Genomic DNA, 21,925 nt, shown 5'->3' with positions numbered 1-21,925 from the left:
CTCAAGCGTTAGAATTATACCAAATTATCAAATACAACAGTGAGTAAGTAATATAATTTACTAATTATTTATTATTCACGAAAAAACGCTGACATGGACTGAAAACATCACAGATTATTTTTTCGACGAGATTGCCCAAAAAATCAAGAAGAGAACAAAGTGCATTTTTTTATGTTAGATGAATAATTACTAAAAATCAAGTCAAGGACAGTAATAGGTGGAAAATCGTTTCCTTCCTAATATACTCGTATAGTTAATATGGACATAAATTTTCAAATATGTCTTCTTCATGTTTCCAAAAAAAATACTCGTGACTGCGAATTTATAAATTTGAACAAAAAGATAAACAGAAGAGTTCCATCTGCTAAAAGTCTAATTGAAGATTTTTTTTTGATCAGACAAGTGTAGATAGGCACTTACAGTAATAGGTATCCCTAGTATCAGAAAAATTTTCAAATTGGACAAGATTAAATCGAATGAACATGCAAGAATACACCTTCAACTAAAATTCCAAATGCGAAAATGCATTTTTCGATTTTTGGTGAATTTTGGAAAATCAGATTCGGGTTAACAATGGAAAAAATCAAAATTTCACCATACTGATCTGAAAAGCTGAAATTTGGTATTTGTTACATAATTATCGACACTCTAAATCGATTGGAAACAATTTAGAACCGTTTTGAGCAGTTCTGGAGCCTCCAGCAAATTTTTGAAACTTGAAAATTTCCACAAAATTTTAACCATTGAAATTGGAAAGCTGAAATTTACCTCATACACTCCCATTTCAAAATGCAGATTTAGTTGAAGGCTGTTTAAAGCAGTTCTGGAGCTTCCAGCTTCATTTCAAAAATTCCATACTTTAAAAACATGCCATAAAAACCGTGCAAGGGTGTGTAACTGACGTAACCGTGCAAGAGGGTAAACTGAGATGAAGTGAATGTGTTGCAGGTGCAATAGTTTATCACGACGGATTTATTTATGAAATTTTCGGGAAACTGGAATTTTTGAAAAAATTGTTGGAGTGTCCAGAACAGTCTGAAACTGTCTCTATTGACTCGGAAAGTGAAGAAATGAGGCACAAACTGAATTTCAGCTTTATTTGTCAACTAGTGAATTTTTAAAATTTTCAGTAAGTAGTGACACTATTATGAAATCACTGGAAAAATATTAAAGTTCCGTCCCTGTAGAAACCGATTTTGGAAAAATAGTGAGCAATATTAGAAAATCTTATGAAAGCTCTAAATTGGCTCAAAGCTTTTTAAAACCCTTTCCAATCGATTCGCAAAGGTTGAAAAGATAAGGCACATGCAAAATTTCAGCTTCCTAGGTCAATTTTGTGGAATTCTTGATTTTTTTAATGTCTTTATTGGGCTTTTGATTTTTGAAAAATTCACTAAAAATCGACAAATGCACTCAAGCACCAGAAATCTTTCCTTGTAAAGTATTTTTTCATGTTATTTATTCAATTTAATTCGGATCTTTTCAAAATGTTTTGTGTCGATTGGGATACGACAATTTTTGAACTTCTGCGACGAATTCCAATTTCATATACCAAATGTATGTACCTAATTATACAGGCAGGTAATCCATTATTGGCTTGTAAGTGTATCTCTTTCTATTTCACCATTTCTTCTACGTAATAGCTCATTCACTTTGACCTGATAATACCTAATGATTTGATGAAGGATCAAGAACTTCGTCTGGCACAGGAGATTATTTTTCGTTTAGATGAGCCTATTCGTCGTAGCTCAATTTATGACTAACCTGTGTTTAGATTTCTATTTTACCATTAGACATGAATCATACCCAATACCTACGTATTAACTTCAAGGCACATTTAATCAATTAAAATATGAAGAAAAATTTGTGTACGTAGATATACCTTTGAATTGTCAGGGAATTCTTAAAAATCAAAAGCTCTAAAATGAAAAAAAAAATGACTCAATCCTTAGAAAGCTATAAAATTTGGAAGATTACCTACTCTAAGTAACCTCCAAATTTGATTGGAAACGGTTTCGAACCGGTTTGAACAGTTTTGGACTCTCCAGTAGATTCTTAAAAGTTGATACATAATTCCTAAGCATTTTATTAAACGGAGACAGACAGCTAAAGTTTACTTTGTGCCCTCATTTCAAAGTGTTCGGTCAATCGCAGCTAATTTCAAGCCATTTTGGAGTCTCCAGCAACATTATAAAAGTTTCAGTTCATCATGAAATACCATAAAATCTGTCCAAATCAGCATTAGTATGGATAATTTTGATTGATATCTACTTGTTAGAGACCTAATTCAAACTTCAAAAATTTGCTGGAGACTCCAGTACGCTCACAACAGTTGAAAACTGTTTCCAATCGATTCATGGGGTAAAATTATATTTTATAAGTAAGTATTACTAATGAATTTCAGCATTCTTGGTCAATTTTTTGAAACTGAAAGTTCGATCTTTCAGCGATTTATTTCAGTCCAAATCTGTTAAAAAAATTCACCTTCCAAGAGTCGAAAAATACACTTAGGCATCTGAAATTTTACCTGGTGATGAGTTTTTATTGCACGCTCTTTCTATTTATTTTACGTACGATGAACACAGTTCCACTGCCAACGTTTAAAAGAACTACCAATCCGATGATAGAAGTTCATTTTTCAATCCAAACAATGTTTTTCCTGACTGCGAGAGAGTTTTTGCGTATTGTTAACCCATGTTGAGGAAACAAATTGCTTTGAAGAGTGTATCGTAGTGGATCGAGTACCCTGCCCAATTGACCGAATCACAAAAAAGTTGAGCTTTCAAAAAAAAACAAAACATTTTGTAAAATGAAAGTTTTAAAAAGTTCAAAACCTCAATTTCCAACAAAACAATGAACGAAAACTGGAAATTTTTTTCGAAAATAATTCAACAACATGAGTAAAAAAAAGTCAGAAGCACTCGATTGAAAATTGAATTGAGAAATTATCAATTAAAAAAAATCTTAATAACAGTAAGAAAGGTTATTTATTTGCATTTCCTGAATACTTGGAGCGAAAATGTTTTTATTATTAGTTATCCCAACTATGTACAAAGACTGCCATTCCGCCAAATTTTGTGCTATATAAATCTACATATTTCGGCCCGATCCAGCGAAACCTGCTAATTCAAAAACAAAAACGTTAAAAAGGCTAGTCGAAGCAGAACTGTGGTCTCATTATACACAGAGCATAATTATATTTATGCAGTAAGTTACCAATCCATTGTTCTCATGCTGCAGGCATCTGCCTTCCTACATGATTCGTTTCCGTCGAGAAAAAAAGTTATGTTACCAAAAAAAAATAAATAAGAACTTCCTTTATTTTTCGAATTTTGAAAAAATTGTCAAAAACTTCAACTGTTGGAAGTTGTTTTGTCTCAAAGCAAAAATACTTTCATTATTAGTTACCCTCGCCACGAAAGCTCACAATTTTTCCAAATTTCGGGCCATATTTCGGCCTGATTTCCGACAAGATTTCATCACAATAGAAAATCCTTTCTATTTGCGGCCAAGATTTTTTTTTTTTTTTCATTTTTTGGTCAACTTGAGAACTGCTAGATGAGCTTTTTTACCATCATTATTACGACTTTTTTTCTTATAATTTTTTAAAAATATTTTCAAAAGAAGCTCTTCTCGCCAGGTGATAATGTTTTTTACTTATGTTATTGAATTATTTTTGCAAAAAAATTCCAATTCATCTTCATTTGTTTTGTGGAAAATTAAGGATTTGAGCTTTTTCGAAACTTTCATTTTCCATAACTTTTTTGTAATTTGGTCAATCGGGCAAAGTAGGTACTCTATTACACTCTTCAAAGCAATTTGTTTCTCCAACATGTAAACCTAAAGAACCTCCAAAGGATTAATCGCTCATCATTAATTTTTATTTTTGTTCTTGGCCTCACGCAGCAAGTATTTTGTTAGAGGCCAGTATTGAAAAGAAAATCTGTAACGTCTATGAAAGGGCAAATAGACAGTTAAACGTCATAACATTTTTTACATCAACTATTAGGCGAGATATGTAAATGATTCTAGCAGTAAGTTAACAATCTATTGTTCTCATGCCGCAGTTGCCTACTTTCCTACATGATTCGTTTCCTTCGAGAAAAAGGAAATAAGGTTATTTAGCTTACAAAAAAATTCAAATACATATGTAACAACTTTCTTAATTTGTTGAATAGGTATATTGAAAAAATTGTCAAAACTTTCAAGTGTGAATGTTGTTTTGTCTCTTTGGCATGCCATTCATGATATTTGTGAACGATCGAAATGTGTTAGTACAAAGTTCACTGCTCAGCGTCAGTATGATTATGTTTACAACGAGATGAGCAGAAATCATCCGACCAAACAGCCAATGAGATTTCACTTCGAATTAAAAATTTCACTATATAAACTTTGGAAAATGTACACCTAGACTTTTTCTTTTGGTAAGTTTGCCTAGATTACTACGATATTACACCACCTACCTAGTTTTTATAATAATACATACTACTTATTTCAAGTAAGTATCTAATATTCATATTCTGTAGAAAACAATTTTTTACATTCTCACTACTTTTTTTTCACTCAATATGGTCAAAACTCGTACCTATCTTTAAAAGTTTTAGTTGGACATAGGTAATTGAATTTTAAATGGTCAAGTTTGTAATGTATCATTATTGTGTTTCAACAGCGTTAATCAAACCAACTTCAATCTTCGAAATGGGTAAAGAAAGAGTATGCATGGAATTCTCCGCCGTCCAAGGCAAAGAAAGAATCTCCTTCGATAACATCGTCGTCGTCGACCAAGGCAAAGAGAAAACTTCGATGGATTTCGTCGTCGTTGAACAAGGCAAAGAAAATACCGCCATGGAAAACATCGTCGTCGTAGACCAAGGCAAAGAAAAATCATCGATGGATTTCATTATCGTTTAAATGTCCCGAACTGCCTTTATTTTTAAATGGTATTTACTTTTTTTCTCTTTGAAAGATTCAGAATTCTTGATACTCTGGTTCTAATGATTTGTTGTTCAACAGGTTAATTTTAGGTTTTTGTTTCTAAGTCACAATAGTCATCGAAAAAAAAATGCATTTTGGTTTTCAATCAACACGACGATCGGTTGCGTATATTAGATTTAAGACGTCTTAAATTTTCGTAAGTATTTATGTTTCATATCGTATTAGGTATTGAAATTTCGTAATAAACTGTTCAATTACCGTATATATATATACCTACTTACCGAGTTCTTAATTCATATTTACTTACTATTTGAGATGGTTTTACTTGATTATACTTATGTAATGAATTAATGATTAAGTATGGATTTTATAGAAATAATAATCGAAAATATGAATGAAAATAATATAAAGAGTACGCATACTTTCTTAAAAAGTAGGTAATCGTTTTTCTTGTTGAATCTTCGGAAAAAGTGCTTCTGCGGTATACGCATATGTCGAGTTGAAATATCAAAATTATTCTCACACTTATAACATATTTTATCGTCATCTTACTCGAGAAAATTCTACACACAACGGAATATGGATTGATAACTTAGCTGTGGAGTGGTTTTGCTTTTATCTGTCAGGGAGAGCTCAGAGTGTGCGAGTAGGAGATTCATTGAGTGTGGAGGTACCGGTTGTTCGTGGAGTTCCGCAGGGTAGTATCTTAGGTTCTTACCTCTTCTTGATTTATATCAATGAGTTGCTTAAATTGCCCTTGAGAGGTATTGCAAGTGCTTTTGCGGATGATACAGTACTCATTGTATCTGCTGACTCCGAGGATGAACTGATAAGTGCGCTGAATAGTGACCTACAAAGGATCAGTCTTTGGTTTTCTCAGCATGGGCTTAGGGTGAATGCTGCGAAGTCAGAGCTTGTTGTTTTTGGCTTTCAAAATTGATATGTGCGCGACTTAAGAGGTAAGGTTTTCCTCCATGAGATGGAGTGAGGTGCTCTCTGCTCCTGTCCAGCCCTGGTACAGGTGGAGACACACAGGTACTTGGGCGTGTGGGTAGATCAGTGCTTGACGTGGAGGGAACACTGTTTGGTTTTGAGGGCAAAATTATCTAAAATTGTATATCTAATTCGCTACTTGTCTGGTTTGGTGTCTGGTGTTCATCTTCGGAGGTTCTATGTGGCTGTGTTTGAGGGTACCTTGAGGTATGGGATCGCAGTGTGGAGGGGTGCGGCTACATGCTGGATCCGGCCACTACTGATGCTTCAAAAGCGAGCTGCTCGGTTAGTTGCTGGTGAACGCTGGGACGCTCCCTCTCGACCAGTTTTCCGTTCTTTGGGTATCTTTAAGGTGAGGCAAATTTATTACATCACTGTGTTATCTCTGATGCACAGGTATAGAGATGCATTTGGCTATGCTGTGGGGGGGGAGGATGTACTAGACGCGCTGCGTCGGGTGTTGTTCCGCTCCCTGGCTGGAGAAAGTCAATGTCTAGGTCAGTTTTTCGATACTTTGCTGCCCATCTGTACAACAGTTTGCCAGTGGAATGTAAAAACGTGAGTGTAAATGGTTTCAAAAGAATGATTGAGGAATATGTGTTATCCATCCTAGATGAATGAATGTTATTGTGGTGTACCGAGCTATTACAGCAAGTTGTCTGAAATTATTGATTGTAGGGTATTGTTCGCTCTCTGGTTTTTCTATTTTCTAGTGGCTGAGTGTTGGTTAATTTTTATCTACTTATCTATTTATTTGTTTCTTTATTCATTTATTTTTATTATTTTTTTTTATTTTTGTATTTTTATTTATGTCTGTGTAATTTTGAGAGAGCCGATCCCCCACTCACCGAAAGGTGCTGGTGGGGTCGTATATGTATTTATAAGATTGTACTGTATGAAAGAAAAATGTAATAAATCTATCTATCTATCTATCTATCTATCTAATAAGTATATAAGTATGGTAATGTACCCATCAAATAAAACTGTAAGTTTCATTTACTAATCTGTTTCACGAAAAGAGTTGACAAGCTGGACTGAAAGCATCATTGATGAATTTTTTCGACAAGATTGGCAAGAAACAAAATCGATTTTTCGATTTAAGTTGAATTTTTGAGAATTATAGGTATTATTGTGATCACAAATAATTGAAAAATCAAAACGTCAAAAATATCAGATACTTAATGAAATTAGAGCTCCACACATTTTTTCTCCCTAAAATGACAAAATTACAAAAAAAATGCTCAGAATACCAAAAACCGTAATTTTGAATGAAAAAAGAAAGCAGTCCCATTTAAAGTTTAAATCGAAGAACCTTTTTTCCAGAAAAATTTCTTACTCAAATCGGGAAAATTTTAGTTTTGAATTGAAAAATTTTGTAAAACAGCTCCATTTAAAGTTTGAACCAACGAATTTTTTTCGACTGGACAAGAGTAGGTACTTATGGAGGAAGAGCCGAAAATGGTGGAAAGTTTTTGAATTGGACAAAACTATGCATCTCTCACTATCTGAAATAATTGCAAACACTGGAGGATATTTTTCAATTTTCGGTGAATTTTTAAAAACGAAATTTGGCCCAAAATTGTTTTTAAAAACAATAAAATGTTACCAAATCGATCTGGGAAGCAGTACTTTAATTTCCAATCGCCTGCAGGGGGTTGAAAATGAGGTATGTATTTGCAATAGAAAATTATAGCTTTTCAGTTCAATTCGGTAAAGGTTTTGATTTTTCAACATTTTTTGCCCAAAAATGTTTTCAAATTTGTCCAAAAATAGCCGAATGAGCTATGTATTAAAGCACTCGAACTTTCAGCTGTCGATGAGAAGAGCTACGGTGTATTAACAAAACTGTGTGATGAATAACTCATCAAATACAACAGTAAGTAATATCATTAATTTACTAATTTATTATTCATGAAAAAACGCTGACAAGGTGGATTGAGAACATCACAGATTATTTTTTTCGAAGAGATTGCCCAAAAAATTAAAAAGGGAAAAAAGTGATCTTTTTCATTTTAGGTGAATTACTGAAAATTAAATACAGGTCAGAAGGGGGTGGAAAATCGTTTCCTTCCTAATATAAGTGGACATTACTTTGGAAATAGGTCTTCTTCATGTTTCCAAAAAAAAAATCGTGGCTGCGAATTTAAAATTTGGAGTGAAAAGTAAAACAATATCGAGGAATGTTTACCGTGTAAGTATATCTCTTTCTATTTCACCATTTCTTCTAAGTAACAGCTCATTCACTACGACCTGATAATTAAGATGAAGGATCAAGAACTTCGTCTGGCACCTCTATACCAGGAGGATATTTCCCGGTAAGCTGACTCTCTTACCATTAGACATGAATCATATCCAATACCTACCTTAACTTCAAGGCGCATTAATCAATTAAAATGAGAAGAGAAATTCGCGTAGGTATATCTTGGAATTTTTATTGAGTAAATTTTTAAAAATCAAATTAAGCTCTAAAATTAAAAAAAATTGACTCAATTGACCTCAGAAAGTTGAAATTTTGTGTATCACCAGTGGCGTAGTCAAGGGGGGGCGAAGGGGGCCATGGCCCCCCTTGCGAGCGAAAATTTGTAAGAAAACATGCAAAAATGGACGTTTTTTCGTTGTTTGGACCCATTTTTTCTAAAAATTTTCGCTCTCGCTTCGCTCGAGCAGTAATTTTGCCTTCATTTTCATGAAATCACCACACATCACAATAGATTTCCAGAAAATTACTCCTGATTTCGATTTTTCATGTCTAAAAATCTGGTTTTGCCCCCTCCTTGAGAAAATCCTGGCTACGCCACTGTGTATCACCTACCCTAAGTTAGACCCCCAAAATCGATTGGAAACAGTTTCGAACCGGTTTGAACAGTTTTGGAGCCTCCAGCAGATTTTTTATTCAACCGAGACAGACAGTTAAATTTTACTTCGTGCTCTTATTTCAACGTGTTGGGTCAATCGCAGCTGATTTCAAACTTTTTTGGAGTCTCCAGAAACATATAAAAGTATCAGTTCAGCATGAAATACCATAAGAACTGTCCAAATTAGCTTTAGTGTGGATAAGCTTGATTGATATTCTCCGGTTAGAGACCTAATTCAACTTTCAAAAATTTGCATGGAGACTCCAGTTCGCTCGCAACAGTTTAAAACTGTTTCCAATCGATTCATGGGGTAAAATAATATTTTATAAACAAGTAATACCTATTAATAACAAATTTCAGCATTCTAGGTCAGTTTATTGGAATTGAAAGCCTGACTTTTCAGCCATTTACTTCAACCCAAATCTGTTTTTTTTTTTTTTTAATTCACCTTCCAAAAGTCGAAAAATGCACTTCGGCATCTGAAATTTTACCTGATGATGTGTTTTTGCACGCTCTTTCTATTTATGTATTTTACGTAGATCTGGGATTCGGAAGAAGGTTAGAAAATAATTTAATTATAGTTCTCGATTTTAAATGTAAATTAAAAAAAAAATAAGTTTGTTAACAAAATACCACCACCACCTGGTACAAGATCAACCCATTTATACTTGGGTGCTCGCATTCTCAGATCACAAAAGAGTTTTTGCTTTTTGCTCATTAGCATTCAGTCAACTAAAAAAATCGTCGAAAGACTCCGATCATACTTGATGGAACATCGTCATCTTGAGGAAAAACGAGGGGAAGAAAAGAGAGACAGCAAAGAACGAGTATTTCAAACCAATCTCGAATAAGGCGACCAGACTTTTAACGTTGAATAGTACAAGAATTATTGTAGGTGCAAGACGAGAATTCAAGAATCAATCTAAGACACCGCCTAAACGAAATTTTTCAATCAAAACAAATGTTTTTCTGACTGCGAGAGAGTTTTTGCGTTTTGTTAACCCAGGATTCTCATGTTGGGGAAACAAATTGCTTTGAATAGTGTAATACGGTACTCTGCCCACATAACCGAATCACAAAAAAGTTGAGCTTTCAAAAAAAAATCATTTTGGAAAATGAAAGTTTCAACAACACGAGTAAAAAACATTAGTCAGAAGCACTTATTGAAATTTTTTTTTGAGAAATTATTAAGAAAAAAAAAAATTGTGATAACTGTAATACTTAAATAAAAGAAAGTTCTATGCTGCATCTCGTGCTTCAAAGCAAAAATGTTTTTATTATTAGTTATCCCCAATACAAAGTTCGCCATTGCGCCAAATTATGTGACTATAAGTACATATTTCGGCCCGATCCAGCGAAACCTCCTAATTCAAAGACAAAAACGTTAAAAATGGCTAGTCGAAACAGAATTGAATTGAATAAATCTTTATTTAAGGACGCCTTAGAATCTAGGCCTTTTAGCGTCCACAGTTTGTTTACAAAATTTTTTTACATATAATAATAATATAGTGACTCAAAAGAGCAAAATGTACATATAAACCACAGATAGACAATCGGATACCAATTAGAATAGGCGTCATTTTCGTACATAGAGCATTATTATATTTAAGCAGTAAGTTACCAATCCATTGTTCTCATGCTGCAGGCATATCTGCCTTCCTACATGATTCGTTTACGTCGAAAAAAAAAAATCATTTTACAAAAAAAAAGTTGAATAAGAGCTTTTTTTATTTTTTGAATTTTGAAAAAATTTCCAAAACTTCAAGTGTGGAAGTTGTTTTGCCTATAATCAAAAATGCTTTTATTATTAGTTACCCTCGCCACGAAAGCTCACAATTTTTCCAAATTTTGTGTCATATTTCGTCCGGATTTCTGACAAGATTTCATGACGATAAGAAATTATCTCTTTGTGGCTGAGTTTTTTGTTTTTTTTTTTTCGTTTTTTGGTCAACTTGGGAACTGTCAGACGGGTCATTCCATGTCAACTCAACCAATGTTTTTGGGTCATGTCCTTCGATTTTGCTCAATTTTTTTTCACAATTTCTACCCACCCAGTAAGTAAGAAAGCCGCAATCAGTTTGGTCCCAGCCCCCTCAGGAGGCGGGTGGGGGGGTTTCCATTATTTTCACATTGTCTCGAGGTTCTTAACTTCAGCAGCTCATTCCTCCGAAACTATGATACTTTGATCAAAACTGATTTCACAGTTCGAAAAGGCATTGAATTTTGAACTTTTAAAGTATTTTGAAATTTTCAAAAGTTGAAAGTTGAACTTTCAATTTGAAAGTTCAAATTTCAAAATGGCGCTCTAAGTGGGCGCTACCATTTAAAATTTTGAAAAAATTTCCATAGATGTACATTTTGATACTTTTTTGAAATATTTAGGTTTTGAGATGGCACTCGTTGACGGAGGGGGAGCACCCCCATCCCCAATTTTGGGTGAAACTTTCAAAAGAAAATCTTGGGCATGTGATATATCGTATTGTATGTTTTTGGCGACGCTGAACACGAATATGACGTCAGATTTTTGATATTACCCCATCCACGGCCTCCAGCACCTTCTCAAAGTGGGTAAAAGTTCAAAAAAGCGTTTTGTTTGTGTGACACATGAAATAGTATGTTTTTGGTGACGCTGAACACGAACAGTAAGTACCTATGCTGAAGAACCAACCAAATACATACAACAGTAATTTATTGTATCATTCACCAATCTATTTCATGAGAAAAGTTGGTAAAATATACTAAATGCATCATTAATGAATTTTTTTTGATAAGATTGGCAAAAAACAAATCAACATTTTTCGATTCTCCTTGAATTATAAAGAATTATATTCGGCTCACAAATGGGGAAAAAATCAAACTGCTACGAAAAATATCAGTCAAATTAAATCAGAACTCAACACAATTCCTTATTAAACAAAAAATCACAAAAACATTACTCGAAATAGCAAAAACCGTAATTTTGAATGAAAAAAGAAAACAGTTCTAAGTATTCAAAATTTGAACCAACGAATTTTCTTCGATCAGATAACAGTGGGTACGTTGGTAAGTAAGTAGGTACTTATGAGGAAGTAATGCCAAATGGTGGAAGATTTTTTTGAATCAAGCAATAAAACTACTTATCACCATTCAAAATTTCGGACGCTGCAGGGTATTTTTCGGATTCAGGTGAATTTTTAAAAATGAAATTTGCCTCAAAATTAACTTCCTATTTTTAAAAATCAAAATTTCACTAAATTGATCTGGAATCCAGTAAGTACGTAGGTACACTTCATTATTGAAACATCGAATTGATTGGAAACTGCTTCAAATCGTTTTGAGAAAATCTGGATATTCCAAATTTGCGATTAGTTTTTACTTTTATCTACATCTAAAGTCCATCTCGATAGGTTTTATAATATTTTTTTGGGGGAAAACTGGAGCTTCCAAAAAATGTTTATGAAGCTCTCAAATAGACTGAAACATCTCTAGTCAACTGGGCATGTCAAAAATAGAGCATAAACTGAATCTCAACTTTTTTTGTCAAACTGCACGGGTAGTACAGTGAATTTTCGAAATTCTTAATGATCATTGCCAAGTCTGCAATTTCCAACATTTTTCGGAATTTTATTATAGCTAGTGAACAGCTTGAAATCAAATACAGCAGTATGTAAGTATACAGTAACTAATTTATTTCATGAAAGAACTTTGACAAGGTGGACTGAAAACATCACAGATTATTTTTTTCGACGAGATTGGACAAAAAATCAAAATAAGAACAAAGCGCACTTTATGATTTTAGGTAAATTACTGAAAATTAGGTTCAGTCAAAAGTGGGTGGAAAATCGTTTCCATCCTATAATATAGGTAAGTGGACATTTTTCAAGTAAGTCTTCTTCATGTTTCCAAAAAAAAAAAAAAGTATCCCTAGTAGCAGAAAAAATTTCAAATCGGACAAGACTAAATCGAATGACCATGCAAAAATATGTACATCACGAACCAAAATTTCAGATGCGAAAGTGCATCTTTCGATTTTTGGTGAATTTTTAAAAAACAAATTTGGGTCAAGAATGAAAGAGATCAAAATTTCACCAAACTGATCTAAAAAGCTAAAATTTGGTACCAATTAATTGCATTATTATATCAACACTCTAAATCGATTGGAAAAAATTTCGAACCGTTTTGAGCAGTTCTGGAGCCTTCAGCATATTTTTGAAAGTTGAAAATTTTCATACTAAAATAGGAAAGCTTAAATTTACCTCATACATACACAGCTCATTTCGAAATGCAAATTCGGTTTGAGGTTGTTTAATGCAGTAGGTAAGTATTATGGTAGCAAAATTTCATGAGAATTTCAATCTTAAAAAATCTGCTGAAATCTCCTAAACCCTTTCCAAAAGATTTGCGGGGAGTGAAAAAAATTCAGCTTGCTAGTTCAATTTTATGGAATTTTTGATTTTTTTGATTTCTTTAAGTATATCGAGGCTTTTGATTTTCAAAAATTCACTAAAAATCGACAAATGCACTCATGCACCAGAAAGTTTACCTTGTTAAGTATTTTTTCATGTTCTTTAAATTTAATTTGGACCTTTTCAAAATGTTTTGTGCCAGTTAGGATACAATTTTTGAACTTTTACCAAGATTTCTAGTAACCCGAATTTATGGTCCAAATCGAATAATAGGCAGGTACGTAATAGCTCATTCACTATGACCTGATAATTAAAATGAAGCTTCAAGAACTTCGTCTGGCACTCTATTGTACTACGAGGATATTTTTCGATAAGCTGAGCCTATTCGTCGCAGCTCAATTTATGAAAACCCTGTATTAGATTTCAGCCACAAGTCATAACCAATACCTATCAAAATCAACGCACAATAATCAGTTAGAATGAGAAGAGAAATGTGCGTAGGTCTTTGGATTTTTAATTAATTCTTAAAAATCAAATTTAGCTGAAAAATGAAAAAAAATTGACTCAATTGAACTAGAAAACTGAAATTTGGTAAATTACCTACCCTAAGTTAGACCCTCAAAATCGATTGGAAACGGTTTCGAACCGGTTTGAACAGTTTTGGAGCCTCCAGCAGATTTTTAAATGTTGATATTTCCCAAGCATATTATTCAACAGAGACATAGAGCTGAAATTTACTTCCTGCATTAATTTCAACATTATTCGATTGCAGGTAGTTCAATGTTCATACATACCTGAATGTTCATATTCCAAGATCACAAAAGAGTTTTTGCTGTCCTGATTGGAAGTGGGTTTTTGCGTTTTGTTAACCCAGGTTCCCCTGTTGGGGAAACAAATTGCTTTAAAGAGTAAAATAGGGTAGGTACCCTGCCCGATTTGCCAAATCACAAAAAAGTTGAAATTTTTAAGAAAAATCATTTTACAAAACAAAACTTCTTAAAAGGCTCAAATCTTCAATTTCCAACAAAACAAATGAATGTGAACTGGAATTTTTTTTCAAAAATAATTCTCAACAACACGAGTAAAAAACATTGGTCAAAAGCACTTTTTCAAAACAAATAAAATAAAAAACGAATTTGAAAAAAAAACAAAATCAATTTTTTTTTTCAAATTCATTTTTTCTGAAAAAGTGCTTTGAATCAATGTTTTTGACGAATCTTTTTGACCTCATATATTCGTGTTTTTTGTCGGAAAAGTCACATTTGAGCTTTTTTGAATTTTGAAATGTTCATTTTCGAACAAGATATTTTTTCGAAAGCACAATACAATTTTTGAACCTTTTCTAAGAATTCTCGTACTTACATCATCAATAAAATCTTATTTTTCATTTTATTTTTTATTTGAACTGGACATATTTGAGACCTCAAATGTAATATCGAAGGTTTGAACATTGATTAAATTACAAAATCACAAAAACATTACTCAAAAAAGGTAGCAAAACCCGTAATTTTGAATGAAAAAAGAAAACAGTTCTATTCAAAGTTTGAACCATAACGAATTTTCTTCGATCAGATAACAGTGGGTAGGTAACTAGGTATGTACCTACTTATGAGGAAGCAATGCCAAATGGTGGAAGATTTTTTGAATCGAGCAAAACTATCACCATCCAAAATTTCGGACGCTGGAGGGCATTTTTCAATTTTTGGTGAATTTTTAAAACTGAAATTTGCTTCAAAAGTAGGTATTTTAAAAAAAATCAAAATTTCACCAAATTGATCTGCAAACCAGTAAGTAAGTATAGGTATACTTCATTTTTGAAACTTCGAATCAGCAATTGGAAACTGCTTCAAATCGTTTTGAGAAAATCTGGAGATTTCAGATTTGCGTTTAGTTTTTTACAGTTAAAGTCCATCTCGACAGGTGTTATAATTTTTTGTTGGGAAAATGGAGAATCTAAAAAATGTTTATGAAGCTCTAAAATAGACTGAAACATCTCTAGTCGACAGGGCATGTCAAAAATAGAGCATAAACTGAATTTCAACTTTTTTCGTCAAACTGCACGGGTAGGTACAGTGAATTTTCAAAATTTGTAATGATCATTGACAAGTCTGTAATTTCCAAGCTGTATCGATAACGGCTTGAAATTAAATACAACAGTATGTAAGTATACACTTACTAATTTATTTCATGAAAGAACGTAGACAAGGTGGACTGAAAACATCACAGATTATTTTTTTTCGACGAGATTGGACAAAAAATCAAAATAAGAGCATAGTGCACTTTACTGAAAATTAGGTTCAGGTCAAAAGTGGGTGGAAAATCGTTTCCATCCTACCATCCTATAATACAGGTAAGTGGACATTTTTCAAGTAAGTCTCCTTCATGTTTCTAAAAAAAAAAAAAAAAAAAAAAAAAAGGTATCCCTAGTAGCAGAAAAAATTTAAAATCGGACAATAAGACTAAATCTAATGAACGTGCAAAAACACATCACCAACCAAAATTTCAGATGCGAAAGTGAATCTTTCGATTTTCGGCGAATTTTTGAAAATCAAATTTGGGTCAAGAATGAAAGAGATCAAAATTTCACAAAACTGATCTAAAAAGCTAAAATTTGGTAGCCTACCAATTAATTGCATTATTAGCGACACTCTAAATCGGCTGGAATAAATTTCGAACCGCTTTAAACAGTTCTGGAGCCTCCAGCAAATTTTTGAAAGTTGAAAATTTCCACAAAATTTTACCCACTGAAATTGGAAAATTGAAATTTACCTCATACACCCCTAATTTCGAAATGCAAATTCAGTTTGAGGTTGTTTAATGCAGTAGGTACCATATTAAGGTAGTGAAATTTCAAGAGAATTTCAATCTTAAAAATCTGCTGAAATCTCCTAAAACCCTTTCCAAAAGATTTGAGGGGAGTGAAAAAAATTCAGCTTGCTAGTTCAATTTTATGGAATTTTTGATTTTTTTGATTTCTTTATATCGAGGCTTTTGATTGTCAAAAATTCACTAAAAATCGACAAATTCACTCAAGCACCAGAAAGTTTGCCTTGTTAGGTATTTTTTCATGTTCTTTAAATTTAATTTGGACCTTTTCAAAATGTTTTGTGCCAAATGGGATACAATTTTTGAGCTTTTACGAAGATTTCTAGTACTTCGAATTTCATACTCTGGATTTAACAATTACGTAGGTATAGGTAATCTATTATTGGTGTGCAAGTATATCTCTTTCTATTTCACCATTTCGTCTACGAATTAATAGCTCATTCACTATGACCTAATACTTAAAATGAAGGATCAAGAACTTCGTCTGGCACTATATTGTACTAGCAGGATATTTTTCGGTAGGCTGAGTCTATTCGTCGCAGCTAAATTTATGAAAACCCTGTATTAGATTTCAGCCACAAGTCATACCCAATACCTATCAAAATCAATGCACATTATTCAGTTAAAATGAGAAGAGAAATTTGCGTAGGTATCTTTGAATTTTTTAATTAATTCTTAAAAATCAAATTTGGCTGAAAAAAATTGACTCAATTGACCTAGAAAGCTGAAATTTGGTACATTACCTACCCTAAGTCAGACCCTCAAACTCGATTGGAAACGGTTTCGAACCGGTTTGAACAGTTTTAGAGCCTCCAGCAAATTTTTAAATGTTGATATTTCCCAAGCATATTACTCAACGGAGACATAGAGCTAAAATTTACTTCCTGCATTAATTTCAACATTATTCGATTGTAGGTGATCCTTACTTCCCTATACCTGAATGTTCACATTCTCAGATCACAAAAGAGTTCTTGCTTTTTGCTCATAAGCATTCTGCCAACTAAAAAAATCATTTAAAGACTCCCGATCATACTTAATGGGATATTTGCATCTTGAGGCAAAATGAGGAAAAAAGAGAGAGGCAGTATAAAGAACGAGTATTTAAAACCAGTCTCAAACAAAACGAATACAGTACAACCGCTTGGTTTATCCATGAGAAGCGATGAGTAGCTGCCCTGATTGGAAGTGGGTTTTTGCGTTTTGTTAACCCAGGTTCCCTTGTTGGGGAAACAAATTGCTTTAAAGAGTAAAATCGGGTAGGTACCCTGTCCAATTTACCAAATCACAAAAAAGTTGAAATTTTTAAGAAAAATCATTTTGAAAAACAAAACTTCTTAAAAGGCTCAAATCTTTAATTTCCAACAAAACAAATGAACGTGAACTGGAAATTTTTTCAAAAATAATTCAACAACACGAGTAAAAAACATTGTTCAAAAGCACTTTTTCAAAACAAATAAAATAAAAAACAAATTTGAAAAAAAAAACAAAATCAAAATTTTTTTTCAAATTCATTTTTTTTGAAGAAGTTCTTTGAATCAATGTTTTTAACGAATCTTTTTGACCCATTTTTTTGAAAAAAAATCCTCATCCTATTCGTGTTTTGTGTCGGAAATGTCATATTTGAGCTGTTTTGAAATGTTCATTTTCTAACAAGATATTTTTTCGAAAGCTCAATACAATTTCTGAACTTTTTCGAAGAGTTCTCGTACTTACATCATCAATAAAATCCTATTTTTTATTTTATTTTTCATTTAAAATGGACATTGAGACCCGAAATACACAAATCGATTCATTTTAACATAGGAAATCCATCGTTGTTGTTGGTAAGTATATCTCTTTCTATTTCGCCCTTTCTTCTACGTAATAGCTCATTACGAGGTAAAGATAATGGAAACAAATTATTGTACATATGTATGTACCTACATACAAATACCTACTCAGATGATGCGCTCATTCGCTCTCCAAAAACGCATTCAGTGATGAAAGTTTGTCACCAAAAATCTTTGCAAACCTCATAAAAGCTGAGTCTATTCGCAGCTCAATTTATGAAAAACCTGCACCTAGATTTTTATTTTACAAGTACCATTAAGTAGCCATACCCAATACCAATCAACTTCAAGGCACATTAATCAATTAAAATGAGAAGAGAAATTTGGTCAGGTATCTTTGAATTTTTAGTGAATTCTTGAAAATCAAATTTACTCAAGTCAAAAATGAAAAAAAAAATGACTCAATTGACCTTAGAAGGCTGAAATTTGATGAATTATCTACCCTATTTTTGACCCCCAAAATCGACTGGAAACGGTTTCGAATCGGTTTGAACAGTTCTGGAGCTTGCAGCAGGGTTTTAAAAGTTGACATTTCCTAAGCATTTTACTCAACGGAGACAGACAGCTATAATTTACTTCCGGCTTCAATTCCAACATGTTTAATCGATTGCAGGTGGTTTAAAGTCCTTTTAGTTTTGGAGTCTCCAGCAACATTTTAAAAGTTTCAGGTGCTTTTTGCTCATCACCATTTTATCGATTAAAAAAAAAATTGTAAGACTCTGATCATACTGGATGGGACATCAGCACCTTGAGGCGAAACAAGGAAAAAACAGAGAGACAGTAAAAAACGAGTATTTCAAACCAGTCTCAATCGCATTACATGGCCAAATAGATCCATGAGAACGATGAGTAGGTTTCCTGACTGCAAGAGGCTTTTTGAATTTTGTTAACCACGGTTCCCATGTCAGAGAAAAAAATTTCTTTCAAGAGTGTAACAGCTGGTACCCCGCTCTGCTCAATTAATCAAAAATCACGAAAAAGTTGAGCTTTCAAAAAAAATCATTTTGGAAAATGAAAGTTTTTAAAAGCTCAAATCCTCAATTTACAACAAAACAAATAAACATGAATTGGAAATTTTTTCAAAAAGAATTCAACTCCATGAACAAAAAAACATTAGTCAGAAGCACTTTTTGAAAATATATTTTTAAACAAATTAATCAGAAAAAAATCATAATACCTACCTAATGGTAGAAAGAAAATTTTGCTTTTTCTGAGTTGAGCCAAAATAATAACTTGTTGAATAAAATGCCTTATTTGACCAAAAATTGAGAAAAAAATCTAAGTAGACCGCAAAGAGAAAATTTTTTATAAAATCATAAAATTTTGTCGGAAATCTAGCCAAAATATTATGACACAGAATTTGACGAAATTGCGAGCTTATTAGTGGGGGTAACTAGGCAATGAAAACATTTTTGTTTTGAAGCATGAGATGTAGGTAGTATAGAACTTTCTTTTATGTTGAAGAAAAAAAATTACACATTTTACCAGCTAACCAGATGTTAGAATATGAAGATAACGCAAATCCAACTTACTTCAAGGCAAAAAAATCTTTCCATTGCTAGTTACTCTCACTACAAAGTTCACAATTTCGCCATATTTTGTGTCAAGGGTATTTCGGAACGATTTCCGACAAGAATTTATGACTTGATAGATTACAGAAACAGCGAAGTCTGCTAATTCAACGACAAACGCATTAAAAAAGCGCTAATCGATCAAAAATGGACTGGACTGTGGAACGAATACGAGGGTTGACCGTGAAATCAGTCACCAACTGCTCTCACACGTAGAGAAATGTAGTTACTGGGATCGTAAATACACCACTGGGAACGTTGAAGTTTTAGCTTCAAAATGATATGTTTGTGATCGTGCTATGATAACTAGAAGTTGGTGAAATTTTGATTTGAAGTGGGTGATGAAAAGGTCTCGGGTCGCGAGAGTAAAAAGTAGGAACTTTCATGCACCGCTCGCTCTAGCGGCGAAACTAGTTTACTTATTGAGTTACTTGTGTGCTCAAATTATAGCCTGAAGTCTCAGGAACACGTTGGTGTACTCAACTTTTCTATACGATCTGTAGAAAAAGTTTTAGATGGCCCTAAAGCGACTGAGAGAACATTCATGTAAAAAATTTCAAAAATTTTCACTGGCATGTTTTTTCATTCAGTCACTTTTAATTCATTTGACTTCCTTCCTACGGGTTGTACAGAAAAGTTGAGTACACCAACGTGTTCCTGAGATTTCAGGCTACAATTTGAGCATGCAAGCAACTCAATAAGTGAACTAGTCTCGCCGCTAGAGCGAGCGGTGTATGAAAGTTCCTACTTTTTAGTCTCGCCAACCCTAGATTTTTTCATCACTCATTCCAATTCAAAATTTTACCAACTTCTAGTTATCATATCATGATCATAAACATATGATTTTAAAGCTAAAACTTCAACGTATTCAGACGCGTATTTACGATTCCAGTAGCTACATTTCTATCCTCGCGAGAGCTAGAGCGAGCAGTGCATGAAAATTCCTACTTTTACTCTCGCGACCCGAGACCTTTTCATCACCCACTTCAAATCAAAATTTCACCAACTTCTAGTTATCATAGCACGATCACAAACATATCATTTTGAAGCTAAAACTTCAACGTTTCCAATCGTGTATTTACGATCCCAGTAACTACATTTCTCTGCGTGTGAGAGCAGTAGGTGACTAATTTCACGGTCAACCCTCGTACATACGGCATAATCATATCTAAGCAGTAAGTTACCAATTCATTGTTCTCATGCTGCATACACGATTCGTGGTTTCCGCCGAGAAAAATAAAATCACACACAAAGGTTCAAATACGAGCCTTCTTTATTTTTTGAATTTCAAAAAAATTGTCAAAAATTTGCGTGAGAAAGTTGCTCCTTTACTTTCAACTGCCATTCTTGATATTCGTGACCGATCGAATGTCTCAGTACAAAGTTCACTGTTCAGCGTCAGTATGATTATGTTTACAACGAGATGAGCAGAAAATCGTCCGACCAAACGACCAATGAGATTTCGCGTCGAATTGAAAATTTCACTATATAAACTTTAGAAAATATACAACCAAGACACAGTTACTCGTTTGTTGTGCATTAACTCACACTTCAAGTTTTTCTTTTGGTAAGTTATATGTATGCCTAACTCACTACGATATTAAGTATTAAGTACGTCCACCTAGTTTTTATAATAATTATGTATTTATTTCCTAATCTGTTGGAAATTTACCAAAATTTGGGAAATGTTTCTTCTTTATTCTCACTATGTTTTTAAATCTCCGATCGAAAATCAAAATCGCCTTTGAAAAATTTTCAATTGAACGTAACCGAATTTTATGCTCAATTTCGTAGCTAATGTATTTTTTTGTGTTTCGACAGCGTTTTTAATCAAACCAACTTCAATCTTCGAAATGGGTAAAGAAAGAGTATGCATGGAATTCTTCGCCATCCAAGGCAAAGAAAGAATCTCCTTCGATAACATCGTCGTCGTCGACCAAGGCAAAGAGAAAACTTTGATGGATTTCGTCGCCGTTGAACAAGGCAAAGAAAAGACCGCCATGGAAAACATCGTCGTCGTAGACCAAGGCAAAGAAAAATCATCGATGGATTTCGTTATCGTTTAAATGTCCCGAACTGCCTTTATTTTTAAGTGAGTATTTTATCTTCCTTTTTGAAAGACTCAAAATTCTTTATATTTTGATTGTAATCTCGATTCGTTGTTCAACAGGTTAATTTTTGGGGGTTCGTTTCCAAGTCGCAAAAGTCATTGAAAAAGATATACATTTTGGTTTTCAATCAACGATCGGTTGCGTGTATTAGATTCAAGACGTCTTAAATTTTTGTATATGTTTCATGTCGTATTAGATAAATTTTGTAATAAACCGCTCAATTTCCGTATACCTACTTTCCAAGTTCAATTACTTTATATTTACCTATTTAGTATTCGAGATGTTTTTACTTGATTATACTTAATTATAATACCTATGGATTTTATCGAAATTCCAGCAGTTTAAAGAGAACGCATAACAAAACGAATGAACGTGAATTGGAATTTTTTCACAAATAATTCAACAAAACATGAGTAAAAA

General features: G+C 33.2%; 1 protein-coding gene and 1 long non-coding RNA gene across 2 annotated transcripts in view; one reads left to right on the top strand and one right to left on the bottom strand.

Moving 5' to 3' along the window:
- Positions 1-21,925, bottom strand: part of LOC135847977 (uncharacterized) — a 746,225-nt gene that overhangs the window by 323,460 nt on the left and 400,840 nt on the right. The window lies entirely within an intron of this gene.
- LOC135847944 (uncharacterized) lies at positions 20,824-21,736 on the top strand. The gene is made up of 3 exons (XR_010559275.1): positions 20,824-20,961; positions 21,216-21,486; positions 21,565-21,736. It is a non-coding gene; the product is annotated as an uncharacterized LOC135847944 (long non-coding RNA).

This window comes from Planococcus citri, chromosome 1 (assembly GCF_950023065.1).
Source record: "Planococcus citri chromosome 1, ihPlaCitr1.1, whole genome shotgun sequence".
In the NCBI taxonomy this organism is placed as follows: Eukaryota; Metazoa; Arthropoda; class Insecta; order Hemiptera; family Pseudococcidae; genus Planococcus; species Planococcus citri.
Note: the sequence above shows the minus strand (reverse complement) of the source record. Positions and strands in the feature narration are given on the sequence as shown.